The 15,524-nt window shown below is 43.7% G+C and overlaps 1 protein-coding gene across 1 annotated transcript in view; it reads right to left on the bottom strand.

Annotated features, from left to right (window-relative positions):
- YES1 (YES proto-oncogene 1, Src family tyrosine kinase) overlaps window positions 1–14,499 on the bottom strand; it is a 69,383-nt gene extending 54,884 nt beyond the window's left edge. The window contains exon 1 of the mRNA XM_054984674.1: window positions 14,015–14,499. The gene's annotated coding sequence lies outside the window, so the exon portion shown is untranslated. The remainder of the gene's footprint in view (window positions 1–14,014) is intronic.
- Window positions 14,500–15,524: the final 1,025 nt, after the last annotated feature.

The raw sequence follows: 15,524 nt of genomic DNA, 5'->3' as shown, positions 1-15,524 counted from the left end.
CCAGGTATAGATGTTAAACTGATGGGTCGATAGTTACCTGGATCCTCCTTTTCCCCCTTCTTGAAGATGGGGACATTTTCCCATCTCCAATCTTCCGGCACCTCGCCTGATCTCCAAGAATTCTCAAAAATAATGAACAGAGGCTCAGAAATTGCATCTGCGAGTTCTTTTAGTACCCTTGGGTACAATTCATCTGGCCCCGAGGACTTAGTTCCATTGAAAGAAACTAGGTGTTTACGTACTACCTCTATGCTTATCCTAGGCTGTAACTACCTTCCCCCATCATGTGTTCTGTTATTGCTATGTTGAGCACCATTTCCCTTGCAGAAGACTGAGGAAAAGTAGGAATTGAGCAGTTCTGCCCTCTTTTCATCACCTGTTACAATTTCACTTCCCTGTCCTTGCAATGGGCCTACCATGTCCTTGCTTTTTCTTACTTTGAATATAAGCGAAGAACCCCCCCCCCTTTTTTTAGCATCTCTTGCTAGCTTAAGCTCATACTGAACTTTAGCTTTTCTAACACTCTCCCTACAAGCATTGGTTATTTGTTTATATTCATCCTTGGTTATAAGGCCCTCCTTTAATTTCCTAAATGAGTCTTTTTTATTTCTCAATTCATTAGAAAGCTTCCCCAAGACTGTAAGTCACTGCTACTCAAGGTGCTCACTACTTGCACCTCGTCAACCAGTTCTTCCCTGTTGGTGAGTATCAAGTCCAAGATAGCAGAGCCCTTTGTTTCTCTCTTTACTTTCTGAAAAATGAAGTTGTCAGCAAGAGAAGTCAGGAATTTATTTGACTTTTCATTTTTAGCAGTTAGACTTCCAACACATATCCAAGTAATTGAAATTTCCCATGATCAGTGTCTCATCTCTTTGTGAACTTTATAATTTGTTCTAGGAGTTTCTCATCCAAGTCTTCTGCTTGGTGGTCTATAGCAGACCCCCACCATAGTATCACAATTATTTCTTATTCCTTTTATTTTTACCCAGAGACCCTCAACTGAATTTCCATGCTAAGATACATGTATTTTCTCACAAGTATATACCTCCTTTATCAAGTTGTATCCCTCAATTCTAGTATTCCAATTGTGAGTGTCATTCCACCAAGTTTCAGTAATACCTATTATGTCATAGTATCCTTCCTGTATTAGAACTTCAAGTTTCTCCTACTTGTTTCCCATACTCTGTGCATTAATATAGGGACATTGGAAGCCATGAGTTATATGCCCTGAGGTTTTTGTATCTGTGCTTACCTGTAAGTTAATGTTTCCTAGCATATGTTCCACTCCCTGCAGGTCTTCAGTGTTCCCTTCTCCAGTTATAGGCTTTGAATTTTTCTCTCTCTCCCCCATAGGATTTCGTTTAAAGCCATCCTTATCAGGTTTGCAAGGATCTTACCAAAAACATTTTCCCAACCCTTGTGAGGTGCAAACCATCTCTAGATAGAAGAGCTTCATCTTGAAAGTGTAAGCCATGGTCCAAAAAACCAATCCGCTCCTGATGACACCATCTATGTAGCCAGTCATTTATTTGCAGCATTCTTCTTTCCCTTCCTAAACCACGGCCTATCACAGGAAGAACTGACGAAAACACAACCTGTGCTCCCAGGTCCATAACTTTTTTACCCACAGCCGTAGTCTCTTTTAATGCATTCTGCACTGTACCAGGCAATATCATTAGTTCCTAATTGTATCAGGAGGAAGGGGTAATAATCTGTGGGTTTGATAAGTCTTCCTACACTTTTTATCACATCCTGGATGTGTGCACCTGGTAGACAGCATACCTCTTGAGACAACAAGTCTAGTCGGCACACTTTACCCTCTACCTCTCTCAGTAGAGAGTCCCCAATTACCAGCACACACTTTTTCCTATATTGAGGAATGGAAGCTCGAGTCTTCTCATCCACAGGATCCTGAGAAATTTCTTTCAAGGTTAGAGGAGTCTGGGGGAGTAGCTATTGATCTAGTAGTCAGAATCAATATATATGGGGAGATCCTGGAACCGATTGCTTAGCATCAGAGGTTCAGAATATCTCCTGATTATCCTGCTCCATATGGGTTACTTCCTTCCATGTGCCATGTTCCATTTCAGAGGTAGTTCAGGTGCTGTGATACTTCCCTAATAATTCTCCTGCCAAACTGCCTCAGAAGACAACTTGTGAAAGGCTGGTAGAAGGGGAGGAAAAAAGCCTAACACCTGTAAGATGTAAGAGATACAGGCTGACTGTGGGTCAGACCCACAGGCTTAGAGCCATATTTCTGCTATCCTACTCTATTATATTGTTTATTGAATGTCCCAACCAATGTTTGCATTGACTTATACAATGTAGTCCACCTTGAGTCTCAGCAAAAAGGAGAATTATAAACAAACAAACAAAGTGTGCTTATCTATTGGTTATGAGTCTACTGAAACAAAAATTGCGTTTAGTCCTGACTTTTGAAACAAGCAGAAAGCAGCTCATAACACAGTGATATAAAAAAATAAAACCTGAGCAAAATGCCCCAGGGAGTGACAGAAAGAAGACCATTGTCCACAAAGAGATGCATTATCTAATTTCCTTTGCCTCATACTACAGAAACAAAAATGTAAAGCCAGATTCTATTCTGAGGTTTTTGTGGTTAGTGTAACTTCTCTGTTCTCCAACCATATCCTTTAATAAAAGAAACCTTTTCCCCAGCAGTCTGTGCTTTGACAAGTCTGAATAGTAGAGGCCAGAACTACTAAAGAAAATAGGACGTAATCTTGAAAAACACTTCTTTTGTGGCCCAAGAGAGCTCTGCTGACCCCTTCAGGGTATGCTGTAAAACCTATTCAGTCAGTCATTTGCTTGAAGTGGTTCCTGTGAAAAGGATGTTATTATTAGTTCATTGCTTCCAAGCATGGTTTTAAGGGTTCTCTCACAATCATAAAGGTTTGGATCCAAAAACTGTAAGTGAAACTCTGTGCACCAAATAAAATTTTCCCACCTCCCACTTCTTACTGTGGTGCCATGTTCTCCCAAAGCTTCTATTAAGAGCTGGAGAATTCTTAAGAATGATATGGGATCATATAGAAGACTACAGCTCTGGGGAAAATCCATGAAAACTTCAAAATCCCTCCTGCACAAACAAAAATGCCTTCTGCTCATGCAAGGGCACCTTTGGATCCAAGCCACTGGCTTGATTCAGATATCATGGGAAAGTATGGTTTAATTAAACTAGGGTTAGTTAGGGCCTGTTAAGCCAGAGCCATCATGCATCTTTTGAAGAGAACTGTGATTCTCGAAAGCTTATGCTACAGTAAAGTTGGTTAGTCTTAAAGGTGCTACTGGACTCTTTTTGACTGTGATTGCAAACACTGACCAGCCTTTACCAAAACTACCCAGGCAACAGGCTCATGCTTTGTGCCAAACACTGCCCCATCATCTAATTGATAGTTGGACCTATCCCTACGGGTGGGAGGAATCTGAGCTGTCCCCTAAGCAAGCAGCGCAGCTCCTAAGAAAAAGGAAGTGACTGAGGCTCATGAGACTACCACAATATCTGATAATTACTTTACGGACCAGTTTGAAGAGCTGCTCTGTATCGCCTCTGGTCACCTCTGCTGTATCCCAGAAGACATATTTTTTGACAGATATCAATCCCAGGAGGTTGCCTCTCTAGGCCAAAGTGGAGGGAGAACTACCCCAGTACACTATGGTAGCCCAAGTGAAGGAGAGTTCAAAATATTAACCATTATTTTATGTATTCCTTTTCTGCTGTCCCCAGTCCATACATGGAATGTGCCATGGGCCTCATCTCCACTAGGACAGGGATGGAAATAGCGTTGGGTGCAAGGAAAGGGGAAGACAGTTCTGAACATCTTACCAACCACGGCTGCTCCTGACTGAAAACAAAACAAACAACAAAATGGTTTGGCTATCAAGCTTGCTCCCATTTTCCTGACTCCATTCCTCCCTTAATTATGTTTGTTACCTACAGAAACCCCAAACTGGGTTTAAAACTATGCAAAATGCTAAAACACCATTTTTCCCATGGAGAGGTGAAATGCAGCAGGCTTCTAAAGAACAAAAATGTGGGCTTTCTTCTTGTCCACAAATTGAGGCACAAGGGACTGGCTTCAGCTGAGGGAAGGGAGAGCACCTCTGGGAGGTGAAGGGGATGATGCAGCAGAGAAACAGTAAACATTTTGCTGGCAGAAGATCCCCCAATAATGGAAATGCCATGGAGGTTATCATAAGGAGGCATGGTTCCACATGCAAGTCTATGAAATTCCATGTCTAACGCTTAAAATGTTGAATAAAATCAAATGTGTAATCATTGGATGGCAACTGGTTACAGTTAGCAAAAGTATGAGGCAGCATGCATGAAAAACAGAGCATGTGACTATGATGGACTATGAGATCTTCTGAATCTCAAAGACTGTGACACATCTCCAAACTCATGTCTCTGACCATGTCTACAGCTGTAGTGGTTTTTATGTACTTCCTATATGCATCAATGAGAAAGTCCAATGCAAGTTTTCATTAGTGATAAGCTACTCAAAACAGCCCAGCTAGATAGAGCACATTGATAATATGATGTATGATTGCAGCCACAGAAACCTGCTCCTCTCACCCCACTAGCATATGCAGCACACTCCCTTTATCCTAGTGCCCCTGCCATGTCCCCATGCAGCTCCAAACACTTCTCAGTGCTCAAGGCTCTACTTTTCCTGCAACAGCAGCTTGTAAAGCCAAGGCTGCACCTGCAACAGCACACAACCTGTGTGACATCAAAATATCCTGTGCAACAACTTGCTATTCAGCCTAGCTTAAGATGACCAACATTTCCTATCAGTCAGAGAGTCTAGAATGGATCACAAACAGAATATTTGTTTTTCCTGATCAGCACAAGAAAAAGTTGTATCAGTTACTGTTAATTCCCCTTATGGTTCCCTATTTCAATGCTCAATGTTTGTATTCCCAAACATTTAAATTCTTCTATTCAAGGCTGTTCCGGTTGATATTAAAATATTTTTAAGGTGATTTATTTAAACTGGTAGAGTGAGTTCTATACTTTCACACACATACAGCTTTGGGCAACAGAGGCATAATAATGATGCTAAGGCTCTGTCCTGATGGCACTACTCTTCAGCAGGCATCCACAAAACCTGGAACACTGTGCAGGTCAGAAGGGTATGCATGCATGCTGCAAACCAGATGGTGCAGTATGTTCGCCACAGAGATACGGAAAGAAACACTATTTTTCTGCAATGCTATTCCAATATGGCTTATGTTCCAAGCACCAGTACTGATGTTTTCTTTTTAAAAAAAAGCTGATGTCAATGGACAACTTCAAAATTTCATGGAATCTCTCTCTCTCTCTCTCTCTCTCTCTCACACACACACACACACACACACACACACACACACACACCACACCACACCACACCACACCACTACCACCACTTCAAATACCACCTTGGCCAAGGAATTGCTCTTACACTTCCTCCAAACATTAATAGCATAGAGAAGCATACAGGTGCAAATGATTAGATTATGGATTAGTTTGAAGGGAAGCCAGCATTTTGCTGCTTGTTCATGTCACTCTGCAACATAAAGAGAATTCAGTTCAAATATCTAATATACACCCCAAGGCACACATTCTCTAAGTTCATTTGTTCAAACAAAAAATTTGTTAAACTGTGAGAAGAATACCTCCTTCACCATTTCATAGCTTGAGTGAGGAGAGGGAAACAGTGACCTCCCCAAAACCAATCTCCCTCCCACAATGTGTTAAACTGCAAAGGAGAAAGTACTGAGACTAGTAACAGAAAGATACATCTTTCATACTTCGTTGATTTTAATTTCTCCCAACATTATAATTATCCCAAATGTAGTAGCTTCTATACATAAATTGTGAAGTTGCTTACATTCAATATAAGTTAGTTCTAATACAAACAGCTCTTTGAAAATGGATAGTCAACTTCTAGTATCCCAGAAGAAAGGAAGAAAGAAAATTGGATCTATTCAGCCATCTACTTGGGAGAACAGATGAGTGTGCCTGGCGACCCACTGCTTCGGAAGGAAACACTGAAGCTGCTTTTTGCATCAGTAACTAGAAAGCAGATATACAGCAGGATGTGCTGCTGGAACTGCAGAGGAACTGTAGCACGAGGTGGCAAATGTGCAGAACATCTCCTTATCCCCCAAACCTTAAAATAATAGAAGTCACATGAAGCTGTGATGGTAGAAATCCTTCCTTCAAGCCCATACAAACATCAACAGGAAGGAAGAATAATAATCCAACAGCAATGTACTGGATAGCAATTTTTTCTATGGTTTTAATGAGAAGTATGGCTTCATTCTGAGAAAAGAATTTGTCACATTTTTGAGAATGAAGAATGGCTGACCATTTTATGTGTGGCTGTTTTAAAAAGAAATACAATGGAAAATAATTAGTTACCACTAAACCTCCAAGAAGATCCGTATAAATATCATTGGTATTCTCAGAGCTAAACCACAAGAGATGCCTGATGCATGGAGGACACGCGTCAGTTTCCCACAAGTTTCCACATGAAATATAGTGAGAAGGAATCTCTGTCAGGGAGAAGAGGGAAAATCCCCCCCTCTCCCTGGCAGAAGTTCCTTCTCTAGGCGTCTCATCTAGTCTGTTCGGCTCCTTCTCGCTGCTTCCAGCCCGCTCAGCTCCCAAGTGCATTTAGGGGAGCGTGGGGAGCGCACTGGCAGCAGAGAGGGAGAGTAAGCCCCACCAACTGGCTTCACTTCAGAGCCGCTGTCCTTGCTGGGCAGCCCGGAGGGGGAACGAGACCACTGCTGACTGTCCCTGGAGCTTCCCCCGCAGCAAACTGGCTCTGAGTGGCCCACAAGACTCCACCCCGGCATTCAAGAGATGCCCCCAGAGCCAGCCTCCCCCTTGGCCAGCCAGCTGCGGTGGTGAGGCAGCCTCCTCTTTCCCCGCCCTCTAGTCGGTGGCCGGCTGCGCTGCTGCTGTGACAGGTGGTGGAGGCCCGGGCCAGGATGTGGCATTGCAGCGAGGCCAGGGTGATCGGTGCCCGCCAGGCTCTTCTTCTGTGAGGGCTGGTGGCTGCTTGGGCTGCTTCTGCCTGGGCAGCATGAAGGGCAAGGAGCAGAAGGAGGCCACTGCTGGCGGTGTGGGGCTGCCAAGGAGCAGTGCTAGAGGTTGGAGGTGAGCCCAGCCTGGGCAGAGGCCTGGTGGGAGGAAGCCCAGAGAAGAGCTGCAGTGTCCAGGAGTACAAGGAGCAAGGCAACCGGTGAGAGGGAGAGGGTGTTGTTGGTAAGATCTCCTTGTCCCTCTCACCACCACCAGTGCACTTTGTTCCCAACTGCAAGGGAGCAAGGGGAATGCACTTCCTCTTGCTGCTGCCAGCGCGTTCCCCTTGCTCCCCTAAATGCACTTGGGAGCTGAGCAGGCTGACAGCGGCAAGAGGGAGCCGAGCAGACTAGATGAGATGCCTAGAGAAAGAACCTCTGCCAGGGAGAGGGGGGGGGAATTCTCCCTCTTCTCTCTGACAGAGATTCCTTCTTACTACATCTCCCATGCAAACTTGTGAGAAACTGATGCATGTCCTCCACGTGTCAGGTGTCTCTTGTAGTTTGGCTCTCTAAGACAATGAGTAATAAGTAGATACTGTGTATACCTGGCAACAACATATTAGCAACGAATTGTTTCTAACTGGAAGCATTTATGTTAGTGCTAAATGTGTTTCACTGATAAACAAAATGCCTCTAGAACCACTATTTCACAAAACCTACACATATAATATGTGCTAAGTAAATGGAAATATATCATGAATGTGGGGTATACTGCATGACAATTCTTGTACTAGAGTCCTTGTATTGTTTCAGTGGTTTCTAAGCAGTTGCACTAGAGTGCAATCGAGCACACTTGGCATATTTCCTAATAAACATGGGTTTGATTAGTATAAAAAGGCCTTTAAAAATTGTTTCGGAAAACATGTGTCATGGTAGTCCAACATGAATAACCTAGAAGTTAGACAAGAATCAAATATGACTACTAAAGAATATTTCTTTTTCATAATCTTAGGAAAACCCAGTTGAAATTCTAAAGTTTATTATTTACAAATCATTAGCCTTTGTAAGCTATTACCCACTTCATCAGACATTAGTAAGACAGATAGCTGCAAGTTAGGGGAATCAGTTGGTGGAATATTTTATACAAACTATCTTCTTAAAGGAACATTCACTTATAAAAATTATGCATGGGGAATTCAAGGGTACAAATCCAATGTTAATCTCAACTCTTAAAGTATGATAAGAAACTGTAATCCTTGTTTTCAAGTTAAAATTTTGAATAAATTCCTGTTCTATCTGCCAGCATTCAGTCAGAGGATGTTTATTCTGAAGTGTCCGATGGAATGGAAGTTAACAGCTTTTTCAGGATTTTGTTCTTTATATTAACAGGTTTTTTTTTTAGTTATCTTCTCAAACATAGCCCTGCCTGCCAAATGCATGACTTTTCACAAGGTGATGGTTTCTTGTGGTTTCCTCATTGTCACTACTGCCATCATTCCATCACAGTGGCAACACAGCTTCCACATGGCAGGTAGCTCCACATTTTTCCTGCCCCAGGCCCCACAGTGGCCACAGTACTGGGGAGGGTGCTTTTCAAGGTTTTTTTTTTTAATCAGTAACTGACATATCACTATACTGGCATATCAATATGCTGACTACTGATTTAAGAACCTCAAAAAAGACCTCCAGTGACATAGGGAAATAGCTACTGCTACTGCTATGAAAAATAGTGCCAATGTTGCTGGGACCAGGACAACCTGGACTTTCCCATGCTCATGGCAGCCATCTTGATCTTTCCCAAAACATCGCAGCAAATCAGGCCTGAGAAAGATCATATGAAAGATAGGGAACACCCAGGAGGTGTATAGAAGCACAATGGTGATGTGTGGAAGCGGGAAAATGCCACTTCAACAGAATCCATGCTGGAGCAAATAACCCATATGTAAATGACACAAATTACCAATGGTTTTTTTCTGCAAAATATTACACACACAACACTGGTAGGAACTCAAACATCACCATGTGGCATTAGGCCCTCTGACTTCTCTCTTATATAATATATATAATATGTAATATTATATCAGTCACACATAGTTGTTGAAAAACGGCAGGTCGATTTTACTAGGGCGAGATGGATGGTATTTTTCATAGCACATTATTTTACATATATGTGGTTGAAGGGTAGTGTAAGCTCTAGTAAAATCCAGACATTCGTAAGTTACAGAGATGACAATGAAAACACTGTATTCATTACGGATGGGTCTGTTGCTCAATTTTTTGAGCTAGCTCCTAGATATTTTGTCAAGACTTGTGCTAAATTAATTCAGAAGTCTTTGAAGGAAAAGTAAAGGGTTTTGGAAGTTCAATTATATGTTGTATGTATTACATGTTTATTGCCACTCTCAAATGTCAAAAGGCTGTTGAAATTCCCTTCACAGAAGCCATGCTGATTCTTCATCAGCAAGTCTTGTTCTTCCATGCATTTAATAATTCTACCTTTAATAAAGATTTCTTCCAAGTTACCTAACACATATGTAAGCTCACAAGCCTGTACTTTTCTGGCTTCTCCCAAGTCACCTTTTAAAAAATTGACATAACTTGGCTAACTTCCAGTCCTGTAACAAGGCAATTTTAGTAACACTGCATATTTTTGCTAGATCAACAAATTCATTTCTGAGTTCCTTCAGAATTCTCAGGTGAATGCCATCCAGACTCAGCAGCTTGCATAATGCAAACATCTCACAAAAATCCAAAATACAACATCCCAAGGACCCCACTCCACCAAGACTTTTGCGTTTACAAATGTGTGGCCTTCACTGAATCAGAAAATTAACTTGGATGGCTCACTTTTGCTTTATTACTAACTATTCCTGACTTTTTCTTTGCAAGGATGTTCTGAAGATAAAGAACATAGGTACATGATCAAGAGGGGTGCAGAAGAGAGCGATGAGGATGATCAGGGGCCTGGAGACTGAGCCCTACAAGGAAAGGCTGAGGGCCTTGGGAATGTTTAGTTTGGAGAAGAGGAGATTGAGGGGGGGCATGATTGCTCTCTTTAAATATTTGAAAGGCTGTCATTTGGAGGAGGACAAGGAGCTGTTCCAGTTGGCAGCAGAGAACAGGACTCGAAGCAATGGGCTTAAATTACATGCAGAATGATACCGGCTGGATATTAGGAAAAACTTTTTCACAGTCAGAGTAGTTCAAAGGTGGAATCAGCTGCCAAAGGAGGTGGTGAGCTCCCCTTCACTGGCAGTTTTCAAGAAAAGGCTGGATGAATATTTGTCAGGGATGCTTTAAGCTCATCCTGCATTGGGCAGGGGGTTGGACTAGATGGTCTGTATGGCTCCTTCCAACTCTGTGATTCTGTGATCCCTTTGTTTGTTCTGCCAAACTGCAATGTCCTCAACAGTCAGACATACAAGAACTTCTACATGCACTACAGGCTTTGCCCCGCCCACAGGTCCTAGCACTGCACATCTGTTTGTTTTCAAAGCTGAAATCTTCCTAAATTTATAGAATGGACAAGAAGTTTATTGGGAAGCACCCTGGCCACTATTTAAAAGGAAAAGCTTTGAAAGTTTCAGTTCAATCTTCTAGATCATAGCCTGCAATATCCATATTTAACTATAAAACCTATTTTGAACTACTGTAACAATTCAGCAGTCCAATGCTGCGAGTTGACACATTTACTTGGGAGTAAATCCCATGAAACTCATTAGGGCATACTTCTGAATAAAATATGCATTGGAGCAGGCTCTAGATACTGAGTTATAGTGTTTCAAAAGTAAACTGTTAATATAAAACAAAAATGTATTTTCAACCATTTCAAAACAGATTTGACTCTGGAAGTGGCTGTGGTTGTAGCAGTATCTACATCTGCTTTGTAAACAGACAGTTCTGGGTTCAATTCCTAGCATCTCTGCTTCAAAGGATCAGTCAGTAGGCGATATAAAAGGCCGCTATGATGTTGCCTTGTCCTAAACCACAGAAATGGCATCTAGATCACTGAGGTAACATTCAGAGCATGCACAGACTTCAGTTTTTAGGCTCTTCACTGTTGGTTGTTGTGGGTTTTCCGGGCTGTATTGCCGTGGTCTTGGCATTGTAGTTCCTGACGTTTCGCCAGCGGCTGTGGCTGGCATCTTCAGAGGTGTAGCACCAAAAGACAGAGATCTCTCAGTGTCTCTCAGTGGACACTGAGAGATCTCTGTCTTTTGGTGCTACACCTCTGAAGATGCCAGCCACAGCCGCTGGCGAAACGTCAGGAACTACAATGCCAAGACCACGGCAATACAGCCCGGAAAACCCACGACAACCATCGTTCTCCGGCCGTGAAAGCCTTCGACAATACTCTTCACTGTTATTTAACACTTCTGTTGTTAGGCATTCTTTCCCTTGTTTCTTCCCCCAAGCACTCGAGTATATTTTCTTTTTAGTATTCTCCTTCGCTTCTGGGGTTAGAAAGGCTAGTACTCTCTTTTAGTACCCCAAGCCCCCTTTTTGCACAAACCAGTGCTTTCTTTCAGTCCTCAACTGAATCTAGAAGTCTCCTTAGGTAGTTATCCACCATGCCCAACTAGGGATTTCTCTCTTTTGAGAGCTGTCTCCCTGATTCAACTGGGAAGGGACAATCTTCTCTCCTTTAGAAGATCTACCTCTTTCTTTTTGGTCCATTTGAAGGTCCACACTTATTACCCAACCTCCTGCCAACTTTCCCCATTCTCCTGCTGGTGATGAAAACTGCTTTCCCTGAGGACTCCGTCTCTCAACTCCCTTCACTGGATTTTAACCTCTGCTACACTGGGGAAAAACCCTCCTCTCTCTGCTCAGGCTACCCAATCAGATGGCTTTGGACTCTGAGAGAGGTTAACTCTTAACAGTCCTGCAAAGAAGCCCTTCAGGCTTCTTTAAAACACAGTTTGTCACAATTGCAGCGCTGCTGACTGTCACAGCAGATAATATTGACCTTGATATATCACTGGTCTGAATCAGTATAAAACAGCTTTATGTGTTTCAAAGTTAATAATAAACATACACAACATTCATTATCATATGTATTTGTAAATTTAACTTCAACGTACAATTGCTGCTTGAAAACTCAATGGATTCTCTAATCTCTACTATCCTTTGCATGATAAATATGTTCTTAATCAGCATGTACTTTATTTTACAGAATATATAGATCTGCTTAATACTATGCACAGGAATTCAAGGCACTGTCATGTTGCAGGCACAGTGCCTATAAGCAAATTAAGTTTACCCATGGTAAATGCAGAACTGAGGCCCACAGAGGTTAAGGGTCTCATTACTCCACAAAGAAATTCACTCAATTAGCGCAATGTTTAGAACCATGTTCAAATTATGGCAATGCATTAATACTGACATGACCAAAGAATGTCTTCATTAGTTTTCAATAAAATTTTAAAACCATGTTGCAGGATTGTTTCCCCAAGAAACTCCAGTAAATATTTAAACTTGTCACGGCAATGCCCTCAACACTACAACAGTCAGACTCATACAAGACTTCTATATGCACTTCAGGTTTTGCCCAGTCCTCAGGTCCTAGCACTGTACAGCAGTTTGCTTTCAAAGCTGAAGTCCTCCTAAAGTTGGAGAACGGGCAAGAACTTTTTTAAAGGAAAGTTTTTTTAAAAGAAAAGTTTTGAAAGTTTCAGGACATTTGTTAATGCCTCTTCATGTAGTATAACTTTACAAGAAATCACTAAAGTTCCTGTTTTTATTAGACATTTATTTATTTAACATTTGTATGCCCCCTTTTCATCCAAATAGGGTCCCTGATATTCCTTAACGTCCATGATTTAACCTATATGATTTACAATGCCATCCTAAGCAGAGTCAGATCTTTCTAAGCCTTTTACAGTCTTACCATGCAATCCTAAAAACAGTTTCCTAGGAGTAAGCCCTACAAGAAAAGCCTTAACAGGATTCTAAGCAGAATTCTACTCTGCTCTATCAAATGAGGCTTACTCCCTGAAAAGTGACGGTTGCAGTAAGTTATCAGAACCTTGTTCAAAGTCTCTAGTACAGTGTGTTGGCAAATAATGTACATATGTATCAAGACCAAAGGACAGACTAAGAATCAACTTTCAATTTCCTTGTTTACATGAATTTGATCTTCTAGTCACAGTGGTAACTTTTGTTGCAGATATCTTGTTTGTGTTGTGAGAAATCATATAAAACTAAGTTAACGTTAAAGTAAAATAAAATAATCTTCCTTAAATAACTTAAGCACATTATGCTTAAACAAAGGGTGGGGGGGAAGATCCTCATAAACTAATGCCAGGCACAAGCAGCGAGTTATAAAGTTGAGAACACTGAAACGAGAATGAAAATGAATACTGGCTGCTTGAGCCGCCTTCCCTCGTCCTACCGTCCCTTTCCCAAATCAAAGTCTAACAATGGAACTTGTTGGGGTAGTCAATCAAACTCAGGGAGCAGAGGACCTTCTGTTCAGAACAGTTGTTACTGGGCTTCAAGTAGCAAACAGTCGGAAGACGCGCCGCCTGCCAGGCTGCTGCTTCTGCTCTGGGGAGGAGAAGGGGGGAGCATGGGAGGAGACCAACAGCCCCCTTCTGAAAACGTCTTGCGGGCGATGGAACACGGGAGGAAATCCCGGGAAGTATTTCCCACACTGTGCAGGACGGATCTCACTCAAACTGGCTTTAGACAGAAAAAAAAAACTAATGTGTGGAAGGGAGGAGGGGGCCACCGTCAAACTTTCTGCGAGTGCGAAAGGAGGGCGATGGGGAGGCCCCGCCGGCACCGGGACTTGCCAGCCACAAGCACAGGCAAGAGGCAGCCCTCGGCGTTCCCCAAGCCCAAGGAAAAGGCAGGAACTTGAGGAGGCGTGCGGGGCCTAGCGCTCGCCAGGCGCCGCCGCTTCTCCGCTCCTCACACTGGGAAGGGGCGGACGGGAGGGGAACGGAGGGCGCGGGGAAGCGCTCGGGACTCCCACCTGCTTTCCGCAGACCGCTGACTCCGGGGGAAGCGCCGAGCCCCTCGCCTGCTGCTGCTACTCCCTCTCCTCCCGGAGAGCGGGCGGAGGGCGCTCTCGCTTCCGCCTCGCACCCGACGGAGCCGGCCCGGCTGCGACTGCCGCTGCCTGCTCGCAAGAGGGGCTGGCCAGGGACCACGTCGCCACTCCCCGACCTCCCGGCGCACTCAGCCGCGCCGCGCCCGCTCCATGAGCCCCAGCCGGGGTTCCAGGGACGCCGAGCTGGCTTCGCCGCTGCTTCCAGAGGCTCCGCCACAGCCCCAGGCCGAGGGGAGGGGGAGGAGTCGGGGAGCAGGGGTGCCTGCGCTTCCACGCGCGCCAGGGGGCGGAGGGGGAGGCGGCGGCCGGCGGGGCCCCTCGGCCCAGCCCGAGTTCACCATCCCGACCCTAACATGGCGGCTGCCGGAGACCCGGAGAGGAGCAGGAAAGGGGCTGCGGGCGGCAGCTGTGGCGGAGGAGGCGCGGGCTTGGGGCGGGGGGGGGGGGACGGGACTTGGCGCGCTCTCTCGGCTTCCACACCAGCCTGCGGGCGCCAACCGCGCCGTCCTCCTAGCAGTTGGGAGGCCTGGTCTGCCCGCGGAGGAGGATCCCAAATCGGGAACCCGGGAGAAGGCGACAGACCGGTGCTTCGCGTTGGGGGAACGGGCTGGCTCTCGTTTAGAAAAGCGCAGCTGGGCGAGAAACGTTGTTGTGAGGGGAAAGAGGACGCAGAACAAGGGCCCTAGAGGGCTTTTGTCTGGGATGGCAACCTGCACAGCAGTTAATTCGTGTGAACTTTGAATGTACAGAATTTATTTTCTCTGACACACACAGTGTGTGGCAAGTCCGTCCCCTCTTTTATGACTACTAGAAACGGAAGCGGGGGAGATAACACTATCCCATCAAATATAGCTCCTGAGTCTTAGATTTGATTCCCTCGGCAGGAAGTCCCGTTTCTTTCAGAAAGGTTTGCTTCTACTTAAAAGGCTGAGGATCCTAGTGTGGGTCAGGCAACGAGTTCATGGAGTTTGAGTCCCCAATACCGAAAAGGTTTTACATTCTATCAAACTGGATTAAAATGTTTATGGAATTGGATACATTTTTTTAAAGAATTAAACGATACCCGTAATAACACTATCAACCACTTAAATTCTGTAAATTATCATTGCACATTCTGGAATGCTAACCTTCTCTTTTATGTTGTGAGAATTAGTGAGTAATAATGGTTCAAAATAATGGCACCCAATATATCACAACACAAAAGATAAGGTAGTATAAAATGTATGTAGTGAATGCTGTTTATCCAACAATACAAAATGTGAATACACAAATGATCACTAATACATCCCCCCCCAATGCAGTCTGGTGTCATTTTAGTGCTGCTGCAACAAGTGACACTGGAATAACGCACAAATTGATTGAAATTATATGCGTAACTATGGTTCCACTTGCAGCTATCAGCATCACAAATTTGTATTACTTCAAGGTGATA

The sequence above is a fragment of the Eublepharis macularius genome, chromosome 7 (genome assembly GCF_028583425.1).
Source record: "Eublepharis macularius isolate TG4126 chromosome 7, MPM_Emac_v1.0, whole genome shotgun sequence".
Classification (NCBI taxonomy): Eukaryota; Metazoa; Chordata; class Lepidosauria; order Squamata; family Eublepharidae; genus Eublepharis; species Eublepharis macularius.
The sequence above is the reverse complement of the archived record's forward strand: the minus strand, read 5'-3'. Positions and strand labels throughout refer to the sequence as shown.